Below are 15,774 nucleotides of genomic sequence, written 5' to 3'. Positions count from 1 at the left end.
TGTAGGAGAAGCTAAAGAAACCCCTGTCCCTCTGCTCAGGTTTTCACTGACTGGCTCAGGGACCACTTGTTTTTGTCCACTTAAGAGTCTCTGGGTGTTAGGGATCTCTTCAACTGCATATGGATTTATTTATCTTTGTTGCTCAATAACATTGTACATGTGCTATGGAAAAAATATATTCTTCTTAGCTGCAAGAAGACTACTGACTCACTTTTATCTTTTCCCATTCTGTTTCTCTCTGTTTAGTCCTCAAACATATCCTGCTAACAGGAAAGTAAATAATTACTGACTTCAACCAGAAGTTGTGCATGTCTTTCTGAGACCTTTGGGCACTAGCCTGAAACATTGACCTTTGCTGAAGAAGCTGCCAAAATTTCTACATAGTGTGTGACACTTTGGGATAAGTGTGCTTTACATAAGACCCAGAGAAAACTGGGGAGTGATTGATATGATATTTGGTCAACAGAATGGAAGGAAAAAGTACAGCCTGTGACTCACGTAAGAGGCAGAGAGTAGAAAGCAAGTCTTTCCCATCCTTTCAGCCCCTAATCCATGGAACAGCTGTTAGGCAACGTTAGAAAAATGTTTACTTCCAAGTTATTGACAGTGCTGTTTGTGACCAGGAACTTGCCCTCAGTCACCATTTTCTGAGTACATTTTTATCGTGTTTGGAAGTAAACATAAAATATGTGTTTGGCCTGAGCCACAGCTCTGTTTGTGAAAACGCACACACACACACACACACACACACACACACACATATATATATAAAACATGCGATTAAGCACAATGTCTGGCATACAGTAAGTGCTCAATATTCATGTGGTTCAGTGAGTACATTTTTGCATCTCCCTTGGCAGCCTTGCGAACTCTTAATTCTAATTTTGCACTCTGACCAAGTATGGAATTTTTCATTCAGACTGTGGTATGCCAGAGGCTTCTTGGCTGCAGAGGGGACACTGAAGGTTCGAGATGCAGTTCACAGTGTTTTGGAAGTCAACACAAAAAGCCTGTTACCAAAGAGCAGGCTGCCTACCTATATCACAATCTTTTCCCAACTCTCTAACACTGCATTCTAGCATGCTGTTGAAAGAGGAAGGGCATTCAGTGAAATATGTCAGTTGGCTAGAAGTGAACCCCTGGTGTCAGGGAGTAGAACTGAGAACAGCTGCACTTGGAAATGCAGAAGAGCAGGTGGAGGAGCCCAGGTCTGTACTGAGTGTACACTCCCTGAGCAGGGGACTCTGCCAGTCCCATTCACTGGTCTGTCTCCAGGCCTAGGGCAGGGCCTACAGGAGTGTGGTACACAGTGAACATTTAGTGAGTGAACTTCTCCGATTCTCTACTTGGCTTATTCTCTCAAATCTCATGGGGAGGCATACAGGAAGCTTAAGGAATGGGGGCAAGAAATCACGCTTTCTTTGCTCCTTGTATCCACTGTAACTGACCTTCCCGGTGTGGCTGTCCAAAAGCGCCCAGTGACTCTATCTTACCAGGAACACAGAAACACATGCAGACCCTAACCCCAGACCAGGCCAAACCTGGCAACAGAACTTTCCTGCCAGGTTTGGGTCCTCTCCTTGCATTTGCAGAGCGGCTAAAAATGAATGTGGGCTGTGGGAGAGCTCACCTACAGAGCCTGGCACTCAGCCCTGTCTCTGCCCTACATTTCACAGGCCATCAAATTCCACAGGCCTTCAGCGATGTTTATTTTTGCATTCTGTAGACTCTGCTCACTGCTTGAGCCCCAGCAGGTCACACAAAGGACAAGGTGTTGCCAAGGCTGAAAATGTGGTGTCCTCCTTTTGCAAGACCGAGGGCTTGGATTTCTCCCTTGAAGTGACAGAGTTAGAACTGATTTTACAAAAATTCCTTCAAGATGTGGGTGGCCTTGTTTGTCCCTGTCCTGCCAGAAATGGTTCCAACTGAACCAGTTCACTCCATCTCCTTCTAGTTTGAAACTCAAGGAAGTTTGTTTAACATTTCACAACAAATGCCTTGGAAGTAATTCCCAACATTTTCCTTTGTCAGTACAATCTATATATTTATAAATATATCCTGGCATTTGTGTTTGGCCTGGCAGTTAAACTGCAAGTTGGGACACCTGTATCCTGTGTCACAGTACAAGGGGTCAAGTTCTGGCTCTGCTGCAGACTCCAGCTTCCTGCTAATGCAGACCCTGGGAGGCAGCAAGGGATGATTCAGGTGGTTGGATCCTTGCAAGATGATTGGGTCCTAGCCACCCATGTAAGAGACCTAGATTTTGAGGTCCCTGCTCCTTCCTTTGGCCTGGCCCAGTCCAAGTTCTTGCTGGCATTTGGAGAGTGAACCAGCAGATGGGAACTCTGTTTCTGACTCTGTCTCTCTCTCTCTCTCCTTTCTTGCTCTCACTTTCTCCTGCCATTTGTCTCTCTGCCTCTTAAATAAATATTTAAAAAGGTGAAGATATTTCAAAGTACACATACATGTGTTAAAGTATGTCCAGCAACAAATATATTCCTAAAGTAAGTTTCCTGTTGGTGAAGAAATATGCAAAGACAACAGGTAAAATGAATTTCATGACATTTTCAAATGCATTTTGTTTAACGAATCATTAAGGCATTTACACACAGTTGGAGAATGAGGGGAAGTATATATCATTCCATCCACTGGCACTATTGCACATAAACGTGGATTTGCAATCCCTGTACTAATTTGGTTGTCTCCTCCCAGGTTGAGAGCCCAGATTAGAAGCCCACTGACTTTTCATTGAGGGTAGGATTAGAGCCTTGAAGAGCATGAGTTCCTTGTGATTTCTTAGGTATACAGTTTCAAGGTCCAGTCAGAACTGGGAGGTGAGGAAGATTTCAACAAATATATTATTGATTTATTTTTCTTCGTTAAATTACCACAATCACCAGGGTGGAGCCAGGCCAAAGGCAGGAGCCCAGAACTCAACCCAGGTCTCCCATGTAGGTTGCAGAAACCCCAGCAGTCGAGCCATTACCTGCTTCCTCCCACAGTGTGCATTAGCAGGAGCAGAGCCAGGACTAGATCCAGGAAATGCAAAATGAAACATGGGCATCGCAGGCAATGACTTAAGCACATTATTTATAAAGATATGAGTAGTTTTACAAAATATAAGAAAGGAAGTAGAGTTCCTTGGAACTTGTAAGAGTAGGGAGCTATTGGGAAAGGTGCCTTGGTGTAGCAGGTAAAGACCCTGCCTGCAGTGCCAGCATCCATATGGGTGCTGGTTTGGGTTCTGGCTGCTCTACTTCTGATCCAGCTCCTTGATAACATGCCTGGGAAGCACTGGAAGACAGCCCAAGTCCTTGGGCCCCTGCACCCACGTGGGAGACCCAGAAGAAGCTCCTGGCTTCAGATTGGCCCAGTGCTGGCCCTTGCAGAGAGTGAACCAGCAGATAGAAGACCTCTCTATCTCTCTGCCTCTCTAAAAAATAAATAAATCTTAAAAAAAAAAAAAGTTGGAAGCTATTCCCACCTCTAGGCCCAAAGGGGCAGTTCTGGGACCCTGGAGGGTCACTATAGGAAGAGGTCTTAGATAAAGAGAAACAGTCCCAAAATTTAACAGTAGAGCAAATAAACGCAAGACCTACTTCTTTTTATTGTGCTCCGAACCACTGCACTTCACAAATTGAAGGTTTGTGTTCACTCCTGCCCGTAGCAAGTCCATCAGCACCATCTTTCCACATGCTCACTTTGTGTCTCTGTGTGTGGTGTTTTTTGATGAAGGTATGTGCTTCTTTTTGGACATGATGCTGCTGCACTCAATAGGCTGCAGTATAGCATAAACATAACTTTTATATATGCTCTGGGAAACCAAAAAGCTCATGTGATATTACTTTATTGCTATAGTTGAAACCAAACCCACACTACCCTGGAGGAAGGCCTGTGCACCAGCCTCACACTCCTCCTGTCTCCTAAGTGCCGGAGAGTGCTGGCTGAACCCAGTGGGGACCAGTCCACACGGGCCACAAATGTCAGGCCCCCCACACTCAATGACTGAGAACAGGGTGGAGAGGGTGAACCTGGTAATGGGTGAGGGAAATTGTTGCACGCCTGTGTCACCTGTAAGCTTGCCCTGCATGACCTAGGGTTTGGCTAAATGATAAGGTCAAGTCCTGAGCCATGGTGGCTCTGCCTTTAAACCAGACCCACTAACTGGTAAGTTTACTGAAATATTTCACGTTTCAAGCACAAAACTCACTTGTGAAATGATGTCCTCTTTCACTACCCAGTCTGACGCACACCTTTAGTTTCATCCAGCCGCCACCTTTAAACAGATGATGATAAAATCGGCATCTCTGCTTTTGATCTTTCTCCCAAGCTATGGACTCAAATTTTCAGTAACTTACAAGTTACCTCAAGTTAATCTGTTGGGGGCAGGGTGGGGAAGCACTGGCTATCAGGAAAGGAGGACATCTGGAACAAGTGAAGATGCCACTAGGGACACCTGTGTCTTGCATTGGAGTGATTGAGTTCAAGGCCCAGCTCTGCCTCCAATTCCAGAGTCCTGCTAATGCACACCATGAGAGGCAGCCAGTGCTGACTAAGCCATTGCAAACCACATGGAAGACCTGAATTGCATTCTCGGCTGCTGGCTTCATCCTGATTTAGCCCTGGTTATTGCAGGCATTTTGGAAGGGAACCAGCAGATGGAAGATCTGTGTGAGTGTGTGTGTGTGTGTGTGTGTGTCTATGTCTATGTCTCTGTATCTTTCAAATAAATAAAAATAAATTTAAATTTTTTTAAAAAACATAAACATTGGGTCCAAAATTGTAGCATAACAGGTAAAGCCACTGCCTGTGATGCCAGCACACCATGTGGGAGCCAGTTTGTGTTTTGGCTGCTCCACTTCTGATTCAGCTCCCTGCTAATAGCTTGGGGAAAGCAACAGAAGATGGCCCAAGTGTTTGGGCCCCTGCCACCCATGTGGGAGACCTGAAAAAGCTCCTGGCTCCTGGCTCATCTTGGCTCAGCCTTGGTCTTTGCAGCCATTTGAGCGGTGAACCAGCAGATGGAAGATGTATGTATGTATCTCTCTCTCTCTCTCTCCTCCCTATAACTCTTACTTTCAAATAAATAAATAAATACATCTTTTAAAAAATTGGCTATTCACTGCTAAAAATATGTACTTTTTTCAAAATTTGTCACCATTTTCCACCTAGAAAACTTTGCATCATCTTCCCCAACTCTCATAACAAGTGAGCCTAACAGAGGAAAAGAGACGTGCGAGCTGCCCTCTGCTGGTTCACTCCTCAGATTTCCAAAAGGATGACGGCGAGGCCAAGTGCAAATCAGGAGCTCGGAACTCAATCCAGGTCTTCAGTGTAGGAGGCATGAACCCATTTTCTTTCATGTTGTTAAAGACTGATTGATTGATTGATTTGAAAGTCAGAGTTACAGAGAGAGAGGGACAGACAGAGAAATCTGGTTCACTCCCCAGATGACCACAACAGCTGGGGCTGGGCCAGGCAGAAGACAGGAGACAGGAGCTTCAAACAAATCTCCCATGTGGGTGTGCAGGGGCCCAAGTACTTGAGCCATCTTCTACTGCTTTTCCGGGCCATTAGCAGGGAGCTGGGTCAGAAATGGAGCAGCTGGGACTCAAAACAGTACCTACATGAGATGCCCATGTCACAGGTGGTGACCAGCTACACCACAGTGCCAGGGCCCTAATTTCCCGAGCCATCACCTGCTGCCTCCTGGGGTCTGAATTAACAGGAAGCCAGAATCAGGGGCTACAGCCAGGTGTTGAACTCAGATACCACATATCAGATCTTAACTACCAGACTAAACATTTGCCCCTGTCACTCCTTTTTTTCAATCTCTCTAACACTCCCTCTTCTTTTTATTTCCCAGTGCCTTGTACCTGAACTAAGCCTGAGCCTGTCTTGGCCTGCCTTGTTCACTTCTGATATCAGTTCAGTTCTAAGATCACTCCGTGATTTCATTTAGACTTCTCTGTCATTTACTAATTGTGAGCTTTTTCTTAGTGCCTCAGTTTCCTTATCTGTCAGATAGGTCCATGGAGAGTACCTACAGCTGGGGAAAAGACCTCCTTTCCATGATTCCATGTGGCAAGGACTCCAGTACAGTTAATACTTCTGGTCCTTCTCCTCCTCCTCTCTGTTCTCCATAAAAAGTTAGTGAACTGATCTAATGGAAGAAACCATTGCATATGCTTACCTCAGCCCCTTCCTCTTATTTTTTTGAACATGGGATCTGCCTGTTGGTAGAGTGCTCATCCTTCTCAGCAGTTCCATGCTATAAACAAAACCAGAACAGAAGTCCTTACAAGGAAGCCTGTGGTTGTTGAGGGGCTTGTGCAACCAGCAGGTGGTTACAACTTGGATAAGTGTCTTCTTCTTGGACTGAATAATGCAACACTACTTGGCTGATAGCTCTAAGCCTCATTCCCCAGTCATCAGTATTATAAGCGCTTACAGTAGCTTTTTGAGCTTCATCTGTTTTATACTTGTTTCTACCTCTAAATGGATTTGGAACTTAGGGGAAAGATGAATGTTTTCATATTGATCCTTTAAAATCCCAATGACTACCTCCTGAATTTGTTGTGCAAATGAAACAGGATAACTCATATTATATCATAAAGCCTAGGACCTGTTGATAGGATATGTTCAAATAAATGGTCGCTATTGTTACTATTATTGTTATCACTGCTATTGACTGCCTCCATGAGTATTCTGTAAGGGATTAGAAATTTCAAATTTCCATGTGCTAAGGTTATGACCATCTGGAGAGTGTGCATCATTATATTGAGTAGAACTTCTTAACCTGCCAAGGGAGAGCAATCACCATTCGCTGTCCAACGGTGACATGCACAGGCTTTTACATATGCTCCAAAAGAGGGTGTGAAAATGTTCTACAAGAGCTTAGTCGGGAAAAGGAGGCTCATGAGAGAGGCCCTGAGGCCATGCTGTAGCTGTAAACAGAAACATAACATAGTTCAGAAAAAGGCTTTTAAAAAGAAACCCACATTCTTTAGACAAGGCACTCCTCTCCCAAGGATTCCAGGGTGTTTCCCCCGCTCAGTTATAATGCTGCTCTTTGAGGCCTTTCAAACTGGGCTACAAGTACACATACCACATGGCATAGTTAAACACATGGAACAGAGAGCCCTCAGCATAGGGTCAGGCATAGCTGGCTTTGAAATCCAACTGAGACAATTACTAGCTGTGTCTTCATGACATGCAACTCTGCTTTCTGAATCTCTTCTGCTGTGTATATGGGGTTAACAGTTCCTCTTCAACAGGGCTTCAGTAACTATTAAATAGCAAAATATATGCAAAAGTACCCAACACCTATTAAAACATTCACATATTAATAAAATTATTGCTTTCCCTATAGAATACCAGTAGATACACTTTTTTCAACTTCATTTGTCTCTTTCAATACTTTTCCAAATTAAAGAGACATGGGATACTCTGATAGCAATAGACAGCAGAAATATTAGAAACTCAAAAAGGGCTTAAATGATTACACTTATTAAATAGTGACATGATTAGAAAACTAATAAGTACCATTAATACTACCACTTTACTCATAATAGCTATTAGCAAATATAGCTGAAAGCCCAAAAGGAAAAAGTGTTGACAAACTCAATAGATTCATCCTTCCTGATTAATTTTCTCTTATGTTATGGAAAAAATACGGAAGAGTTAAATATTGAGTGAAGGAGACTGGTAAAGGGAACATAAGAGAGAAAACTCTAAACCTAGGAAATTCTATGTTCCTTGTACATGTAAACTAATTTTCACATCTTTTCAGTGTTTGGTTGATTTTTTTTTCTTTTGAACTGCACATTGAACATCATTATAGCAACTGCCTGTATCTATGCTCTCTTCCCTTTTGATTGATTTTTCTAAGTTGCACACAGACACTAGGTCCAATCCATGGATTATTATAATGAAGCCTTTACAGATGACAGTTGTGAAGATAGTAGCAGCACTCAAAAATGCCCATGCTGGGCTATTAACTCCAAACAATAACACAAAATGTATGTATTAACTCCAAATAAGAATTAACTCCAAATTAATGTATTAACTCCAAGTAAGAACACAAAACGTATGTGCTATGACTACAAATACAGAAACACACAGGCATCAGGACAAAATAAAGATAACTGTGTGAGGAAAATGAGATTATGAGTGATCTTTTCCTATGTGTTTTGAAATTCTTGAAAAACTTACCCTCTTTTTATCCAAAGTCATAAAACCACTTTTATGGAGTTTTAACTAAGTGTGTGCATTCTGCTTTATTTTGCTTCCAATGGTGCACATGATTTTTCTATATACTTGGCTTAGCTGGCATTTGCTATTTTATACATTCATCATACTTATGCTTGCCCTCTTAGACAAGCTATCAAAATTTCTCCTCCCACTAACTCTTGGAAGAATTTTGCTCTGGGACTATTCTTTGATCCTTGGATTAAAGGTTTCTTTCTCAATTCTTGTTTGTCCAAGAAGCTGAAAACAAGAATCTGTTTGTAGAATAGGTTTTCAGTCATATATTAATCAATTCTAAGCTTGACTATGATACAGTGATGGTGCTTGTCTATTTTTCACATATGTGTGCACAGACAAAATAAAAGTTTTATTCCAGCACAGTCTTTCACTATAATTTTCAGAATTGTTTGCCTCTGGCTAGTGATGCAATATTTGATAAGTAAATGACATGGAATGAAAAAGTCCTCTTTAGGACAACAGCACAACATAGAGTGAGAATGTGAAGTTCTTTCTCATGGCATTTTAGGCTCACAAGAGGAAATCACTTTCTTTTCTTAGAAGAACTTCTTGAGAAAATGCTGATGACAAAATGTCCTTACTGGGAGATAGGAGAAGAATTGGTTAATATATTCAGGATAAAAATAAGTTAAGGCTTGCATTACACAAAGTAGTTTAAGAATATTTGAGGGCCAGTGCTGTGGCGCAGTGGGTTAATGCACTGGCCTGAAGCTCTGGCAGTTTATATGGGTCCCAGTTCTAGTCCCAGCTGCTCCTCTTCTGATCCAGCTCTCTGCTGTGGCCTGGGAAAGCAGCAGAAGATGGCCCAAGTCCTTGGGCCCTGCACCCACGTGGGAGACCTGGAAGAAGCTCTTGGCTCCTGCCTTCGGATAGGCGCAGCTCCAGCCATTGAGGCTATCTGAGGAATGAACCAGTGGATGGAAGACCTCTCTCTCTTTCTGTCTCTACCTCTCTCTGTAACTCTTTCAAATAAATAAAACAGATCTTCAAAAAAAAAAAAAAAGAATATTTGAACGTGATTGTCTAAACAGACAAAATAGACATTTGGATTTCATCAAAATAGATGTCCATAAAGTTAAAAAGTACTTTTTAGTCCATACTTAGTCATTGGTGCCTTAAACCCATGCTCTCTACTTACAATAGAATGGTAACTAATACAAATTCAGTTTATTTGTTTTTTCATTACTCAAGAACACACCAATTCAAAACAGCAAAAAAAAAAAAAAAAAAGGCTGCCGATGGCTGCTGATTACATGACAAAGTTAACATACTTCATTCTTAGAAGTCCTCTAAAGGCCAGTGTACTCAATATACATTCATGTATGTTCTATGCTAGCAAGTTAGATTTCCTGAGTTTCAGGCCCAACAATATACTGCGATCATGATATGGGAGGAAGTATCAGACAAATCTGTAATCAAGTATGAGAAGTCAAAGTTGTATGTCTGACAACATTAGAATGGCCATCATCCAAAAATCAAAAAATACCAAAATTGGCAAAGATGTAGAGAAAAAAGTACCCTAATAGACTGTGGGTGGGAATACAAACTGGTACAATCATTATGGAAAACAGCATGGAGATTCCTCAGAAAACTGAAAATAGATCTATGATATGACCCAGCTATCCCCCCCAGAAATACATCCAAAGGAAATGAAATCAGCCTATGAGAATTATCTGCACTCCCTTGTTTCTAGCAGCTCAATTCATAATGGCTAAGATACGGAATCAGCCTAGATGTCCATCAACTGATGATTGCATAAAGAAAATGTGATATGGGGCCAGTGCTGTGTTATATCAAGTAAAGTCCCTGCCTACAACACTGACATCCCATATGGGTGCTAGATTTTGTTCCAGTTGCTCCACTTCTGGTCCAGCTCCCAGCCAATGACCTGGAAGGCAGCAGAAGATGGCCTAAGTGCTTGGGCCCCTGCACTCATGTGAAGAGACCCACGTGATCTGAATTCAGATCATCCCAGCTCCAGCCATTACAGCCATCTGGGGTGTGAACCATCAGATGAAAGACCTCTCTCTGTTTCTCTCCCTTTCAATGTCTGTAACTTTTCCTCTCAAATAAATAAATAAATATTTAAAAGTGTTTTATTGAAATACAGTATGCATACTAAGAAATGCTGATTAAGTATATAGTTTTTGGTCCTCTGATCATACTCATAACCAATATCCAAATTAAGAACACCACATTACTGGTACCTTAAAAGTCCTCACTTTTCTCTCCTCTCTATTTCTTTTTTTTAATGTGGGAAAGAAGAATATATTGTTATTTACATAGTATGATCCAGCCAAGCAATATTTATAACTATACACTAAATGATATGAAGTAAACACAATTTTTATACCCTCTCTATGTATTTACTACCACAAATAACATATGGTATTTGTCTTTTTGGGTCTGTCTTATTTCACTTAGCCTAATGATCTCCAGCTGCATACATTTGTTGCAAATGTCAGGATTTCATTTTTTTAATGGCTGAGTAATATCCTATCATATATATACATATATAAAATTTAAAACTTTTAAAAGATTTATTTATTTATTTGAAAGAGTTAGAAAGACGGGGGCAGGGAATGAGAGAGAGAGAATCTTCCATCTGCTGGCTCACTCCCTAGATGGCTGGGCCAGGTCAAACCCAGGAGCCAGGAGCTTCTTCCAGTTCTCCCACATGGGTGCAGGACCCCAAGCACTTGGGCCATCTTCCACTGCTTTCCCAGGCCCTCAACAGGTAGCTGGATTCGAAGCGGAGCAGCCAGGACTAGAACAAGTACCCATATGGGATGCCGGAGCTGCAGGCAGAGGCTTAACCTACTACGCCACAGCGCTGCCCCAATAAAATATTTTTTTAAGAAAGGGTGTTTAACAACAATAAAGCAGATCAAGAGGGGACAAAAAGAAAAGACAAGACCCAGAAAATCCAACAGCTTGAAATCATTTTGTCTGGAGGCAAACACATCAACGCACCCTAAGGCAGAGCTCCCCAATTTCTGAGCCAGGCCACAGGTGTGATATAGATCTATGTCAGTCTGCTCAGGCTACTACAGCAGAACACCACACCCTGGATGGCTAAAATGGCAGAGACATAGCTTCTCACAGATCTGGAGGTGTTAAGTCTGTGATTTAAAGGCCAACAAATCCAGTTCCTGATGAGAGCTCTCCTTCTGGCTTGCAGGCAGCTACGTCCTCACATGAGTTTGCCTCAGACCAGGGAATGAAGGCAGGGTGGGCATGAGTCTTCTGCTGTCTCTTATAAGGGGCTGCAGTTTGAATACAGTTCATCCCCTCTGAGACTCTTGCTGAAATTTAATCCCCATTATGAGGGATTAAGAGGTGAGACCTTGAGGTGACAGAGCTAATGCCCTCCATTTATGCGATAAATGAATTAATGGTCTATTGCCAGAGTGGGTAGGTTGCTATAAAAGCTGGTTTGGCTCAGTCTCTCGTGCACTCGCTGTCTCTGGCTGTGTGATGCTCTGCCCTGGCCCAGGACTCTACCAACAAGAAGGCCGTCACTAGGTATGGCTCCTCCTTGACCTTGGACCAGAACCATGAGCCAAATTTTGTTTATCTGTTCTGTGGTGTTTTGTTATTAGCAAAAGAAAATGGACTAAGACACAAGACACTAATCCTAGCAGATCAGGGACCACCTGTATGGACCTCAACTAACAATTCACTTTATCAATTGACTTTCTTAGAGGCCTCATCTCCAGACATAGTCACACTGGGGTTAGGGCTTCGGCCAAAGCCTTCGGAAGGACACAATTCAGACCATAACAGGATCCCTCAGTTCACAGGGCAGTTGGGCTGAGGCTTGGGAGCCCACAGCCCAGAGTGACCATAGCCAGGGACAGCCCAAGGCTATCTTCAACGCAATTTAGAAAGATGGTGATTTTTGAGATCTACCTCCCCAAGAGAGGCTGGAAAAACTCTGCCCTAATGAACCGCATGCATCACTGCATTTTTCAGCCACAGCAATAATAAATCATAGCAACCCCTTAGAATGCAGAAAGTCATGCTAATAATTAATGCTTGAATAGCATTCACTACATGCCATGGCCTGATCCTTGTGTTTTTTATATGTGTGAGCTCAGTTCATCCTCACAACCACGCTCCGATGTGAGGTTGTGCACACAACACCACAGGGCTTTGACGTCAAATCTCAGCTTCTGCACTTCTAGCTGTTTAGTCTTGCTCAAGTTACTCAGTCTCCCTGAACCAAGTTTCCTCAATTATAAAATGCAAATAAACTACAAAGGTACAATTCTGAAAAGCTTCTGAAACCCCTATTTTTCCAAAAATTGGTAGCATACATATTTGGTGAGAAGACCTAAATTATTGATAGTTTTTACAGATCTCTCCTAGTAGAACATTGATATATTTCATTGTAGAATCACTTGTAGTTGATTACAGGGGACTTCCTCGGAGTCTACTGGGAGATTACAAATTTCTGTTCTACATCCTGTAACAAAACATCTGGTCCTAAAGTCTTCTGGAAAAAAAAAAAAAAAAAACTTAAACTCACAGCAATGTGAATTAAGTTCATTGAATTAACACCTTTAAAACAGTGCTTGTCAAATCTAATGAGTGGCATCCAAATTGTAACTATTTTTATCATTACTGCCACTATTAAAGAAAAATGATAAGAGGCCATCTTTTTGGACAAAAGCACCTCCACTATGCCCCTACAGACTAAGCTAAAAATCAAAATGGACCTGGCTCCCGGCTTCGGATCGGCGCAGCACGCCGGCTATAGCAGCCATTTGGGGGTGAACCAATGGAAGGAAGACCTTTCTCTCTGTCTTTCTCTTTCACTGTCTAACTCTGCCTTTCAAAAAAAATCAAACTGGAATCATACATCACTAAGCTGAAACTAACTTATTTATCTGATCTTGAAAGAAATCAGAATTAGACAATATCCAAATTTTCCAACAGGCCAATTTAGAATGGTATGATACTAACATTCCTTCCGCTTCAAACTTTACACAAAAAGGCAACGTGAAGTGCCCCAGTGTTAACTAATCAGTGTTTTCCCTTTGCTCAGTCTCCCTATCCCTACCTTACAAGGAACCTTGAAATGACTAATGTGCTTTTACTTTTTGTTTCTGCTCTCTGCTGCCTTTCTCTGTCTATAAACCAATTTCTGCTCAGCTCATCAGAATATTTATTCAGTTTTATGAGGTGTTACCCTATCTTAGAATGGAAATAAAGCCAAATAAGATCTTTAAATGAAATTGTCATCATCGTGTCTTTTGACACTACCATGAAGACATTGGGCAAAGAGAGCCTGTCCAAGTAACTGCTACTATGTGGGACAGTCGCTGTGAGCCCTAACAGTCTGGCTCCAAAGCCAGAGCTCCTAACCCCTGCATGGTACCAACTCCATCAGTTATTTAGGTTCTGCTTAAGGAGACATTGCTTCTTCAAAATATTTTTTAGCTTTTTTTCCCATACAGATCTGGGCTATTGGGTGCTTAATGGAGTACACATTCAGCTACAAGGGAAATTCAGCTTCACAGAATGATTCTTGCTTTGTAGGAAGGGACTTCTGCTCTCAAGAATGGAGTCCATTCATGTTATTAAGACATTCATGGGTTATCTTGATGGAAGGTCTGCTAGAAATGTTGGTTTGCTTTGGTCTCTCACATATTCCCTGATATTCACTCTATAATGCCCTTTGCTGCCTCAGGACTCTGCCAGCAACAAAGCCATCATTACATGTACCCCGGACCCCACACTTGGACCAGAAATTTCAGCCAAAATAAATCTCTTTTCTTAATAACTTACCTGGTCTGTGGTATTGTATTATCAGCAACAAGAAATACATACAACATGAGGACACAAATCCTATCAGATTTTTAGATTTGCGCCAAAAACAAAATTTTTAGTGATGTTCTGGGCATTGTAGGCTACTTAGCAGAATCCCTGGCCTTTGTCCATACACTCCCTGATTGTGACAACCAACATCTTTAGCCATTGCCAGATTCATGCTGACTGCTATGTATCTGCACCTCCCTGGTCCTGTGGATTGGACAAGGAATCCACACCCCATTCCCAGAGACCAATCCAAAGGCTAGGTTAGCTCCTGGATTCTACATCTTTGGATCTGGGAATCAGGAAATGGAGCAATTGAGTCAGGTTGGCGTTGAGAAGTGTGGTAGAGCCAGGACTAGGGGGCCACCTTCTGCCATTTACACAAAGGAGCCAAATCCAGGGGAACATGAAAGCAGCTTCATATGGACCAGTGGTTCTCAACCAGGAGCAAGCTGGCAGTTCAAGAGTTATTTAGTCATAACAATCAGGGTGTACATGAGCCAAAGCCAGGAATGCTGCTGAACACCCTACAATGCACAAAACATCCCTTAAAAAATTATCTGGCCCCAATCATCAATAGTGACAAAGCTGAGAAACTCTAGATCCAGGGCAAGAAACCACGTGGAACCAAAGAGAGGGTGAGATGGAGAAATTAGCTGAGCTGGTTCCAATGGTTCCTCAGGTCCTGATTCCAATCTCATGAACTGAACCCCTATCCAGTGCCCATGATGTAGATACCAGATACTATCAAGCCCTGGACTCCCACAGTTTTTCCACAGCCCTTCCTTAGCTTACCATTTCTTTGCAAATCAACCTCTTACTACAATTAACTCACTCAGTTAAAAGTATGGTTCAGCCAGCCCTTCAGAGTCACTGATTACATGACTCATATGGTCATGTATCTCCTATAGATAACATCTTGATGTTCCTTCTTGTCTCAAAAGTTTTTCCAGGAACCTCAGGCCCTGAGGAAGAAGTAACTATCACCTAACTGACTGAAACCCACATTTCCACCAACAAAATTCCCCCAAAGAACATGACATTGTTGGCCAATCAAAGGAGGGCTATAAGTACTGCAGACCAACCAGTGACCTATAAGTAAGCTGAACACACAGCTGTCTACCCCAACTTTAATCTGTAAGACACTTTACCTTGAACTCCTTGAGACATCTCAGAATTAAGCAGTAGCTGCCCAGTCCATGCTGTGCACTTTGCAATGAGTGCCTACTTTCTTCCCCACGCCCTAAGTCAATGATTAGCTTGCAGCACTCAGGCAAGCAGATCCAGGCTTTGGGGGTTCTACCACACTCATGAAGCCTAATGGCTCTTCTGGACCCAGGTTCCTTGCACTTAGGGCCATTTTGCACTAGTGCAATGAAATACCCAAGGCTAACTTCACAAATAAATGATGCTTTTTAGCTCACTGTTTTAGAAGCTGAAAATCCAAACAGCATGGTGCAGGCTCTTACAAGGGCCTCCCCTTGTCTGTACCTTCCCAGGCACATTGTTATGATGGGAGTGCATGTGGGAGTGAGAGAATTATATTGCCAAGCAGGAAGCCAGAGAGAGGTTGGGTGAGGCTGGGCTCATGCTTTGTTCTCTTGTATGTTTTTTTAACTTCATTTATTCCTTTAAAACAAGTCATTTCACATACCACTTAGATATTTAAAACCATGCTAAAGACAA

General features: G+C 42.3%; 1 protein-coding gene across 1 annotated transcript in view; it reads right to left on the bottom strand.

Moving 5' to 3' along the window:
• Positions 1 to 15,319, bottom strand: part of SLC16A12 (solute carrier family 16 member 12) — a 63,459-nt gene extending 48,140 nt beyond the window's left edge. The window contains 1 exon segment of the mRNA XM_002718378.5: positions 15,240 to 15,319. The gene's annotated coding sequence lies outside the window, so the exon portion shown is untranslated.
• Positions 15,320 to 15,774: the final 455 nt, after the last annotated feature.

The sequence above is a fragment of the Oryctolagus cuniculus genome, chromosome 15, assembly GCF_964237555.1.
Source record: "Oryctolagus cuniculus chromosome 15, mOryCun1.1, whole genome shotgun sequence".
Classification (NCBI taxonomy): Eukaryota; Metazoa; Chordata; class Mammalia; order Lagomorpha; family Leporidae; genus Oryctolagus; species Oryctolagus cuniculus.
Note: the sequence above shows the minus strand (reverse complement) of the source record. Positions and strands in the feature narration are given on the sequence as shown.